Raw genomic sequence first — 2,169 nt, 5'->3', positions numbered from 1 at the left:
GAGAAGACTTTGAATGTTATCCACCACAAAGAAACGATAAATGTTTAAAATGATAGATATGGTAATTACTCTGATTTAATCATTATACAATGTATACATGCATAGAAACATCTGTACCCCATAAATACATACAATTATCATGTGTCAGTTATAAACAAAAAATTTAATTTAAAAATAAATAAAAAAAGAAATTAATCAAACTAATGCCTGACACTACCCAATGACTAATTCCTGAGCAGCTCTTCAATACCATTTATGGTATTTTCTGGCCATAGGCCCATCCAGACCTGCTGTTTGCACATTCCTGTTCTTTGCACTCACTTGTCTTTGATACAAAATGTTGTTTTCATTACTCTTTATCAGTCTGTGTCCTTCTCTGTCTTCCACACTCACTATATAGCTTTTCTTCCCTAAAAAACCTCCCATAGTTGGCCCCACCTAACCCTCTGCACCAGTTTCCTCGATGATCTCTCACATCTCTTTGAATGCATTATGTTTGTGGCATCAATTTGCATTCATTGAGATATTAGTAAAAATACATGTTAGGCATTTCTTTTATGTGCATTCTGTCTCCGTAACTATTTTGTTTGTTTGTTTGTTTGTTTGTTTGAGACAGGCTCTCACTTTATTGTCCAGGCTAGAGTGCAGTGGCATCATCATAGCTCACTGCAACCTCAAACTCCTGGGCTCAAGCGATCCTCCTGCCTCAGCCTTCTGAGTAGCTGGGAGTACAGACACGGGCCACCATGGCCGGCAAATTTTTCTAATTTTTGTAGAGATGGGATCTTGCTATGGTGCTCAGGCTGGTCTCAAACTCCTGGCCTCAAGCCATACTCCTTCCTTGGCCTCCCAAAGTGCTGGTGTTACAGGCATGAGCCACCCATCTGGCCTAATTTATAAATTACTTTAAAGTAGAATATCATCTTTCATAAAATGACAGTGCTATAATACACCTAAAAGATCAACCATTTTTTTCACTTGCAAGGTAACAAGACCAGACCTTTTAAGTAACTTACCTGAGTTTATATATCCAATTAGTAGCAAAACTGGTACTACTGGAGCAAGCCACTTTTACTCTTCTAATTTATTGTCTTTCAGCATGTAGGAAATATACCTTGTATAAGTCAGGCAGTCTCAAATGAGACATGTAGAGGCATCAGCTGCGGATAGCACCTAAAGGGGAGAACATTGGGATTATTAGGCCAGGGCCAAGAACACCAAATCCCCTGTAGGGTTGATCCCATGGGGTGAAGAACAAGCTAAACCCTAGACAGTGAGCAGGGCTTAAAGGCAAGGCTCCTATCATTGCAGGGTGGCTGAAGGGTAGTCAAGAGATCTGAAGTAGCTAAAGCTTAACTATAATGACCGAGTGTGCACAGTTAGGTTGTGAGGAAGGAGGAAGGAAGCTGGCTGCTCGGCGAACACACAGGTCACCAGACATGACCTAGATCCCACCAACTGGCCCACTCAACAGTACACATCATTTCTTTTATACCATCAGTCTTGAGCCAGGTAGGCTCAACCTAGATAGAATGACAGAAACTAAAGCTTGAATGTATTCAATTACAATAGATTCAGGGAACTAAAACAAGGTTAATAATACTAAGCTGTGCCCAGAGTTTGCATTTGACAAATGCCATCAACTCATATTTACTCTTAAGACTACAGTCTCCAATCCCCCGTCCGTAGAACATTACTGCTCTGTGGCAAGTTAGGAACCAGCCATACAGCAGGAGGTGAGTGGTACATGAGCTAGCGAAGCTTCATCTGTGTTTACAGCCATTCCCCATCATTCACATCACTGCCTGAGCTCCGCCTCCCGTCAGATCAGCGAGGGCATTAGACTCTCACAGGAGTGTGAACCCTACTGTAAACTGCGCATGCAAGGGATCTAGGTTGCACACTCCTAATGAGAATCTAGTGCCTGATGATCTGAGGTGGAGCTGAGGCGGTGATGCTAGCGCTGGGGAGCGGCTGCAAATACAGACTATTATTAGCAGAGAAGTTTTACTGCACAGAGATCATAATAAATCAATTGCTTGCAGATTCATATCAAAACCCTGTCAGTGAGTGTCAAGTGACGATTAAGCTGCATTTGGTGGCAGGCTTTAAGTCAGAAACCAGCACTTATTTTAGTCCATGCATGGCCAACCCATTATTTTATTTACC

Source organism: Propithecus coquereli, unplaced genomic scaffold (assembly GCF_000956105.1).
Source record: "Propithecus coquereli isolate 6110/MARCELLA unplaced genomic scaffold, Pcoq_1.0 Scaffold376, whole genome shotgun sequence".
Classification (NCBI taxonomy): domain Eukaryota; kingdom Metazoa; phylum Chordata; class Mammalia; order Primates; family Indriidae; genus Propithecus; species Propithecus coquereli.
This window is presented reverse-complemented; position numbering follows the sequence as displayed.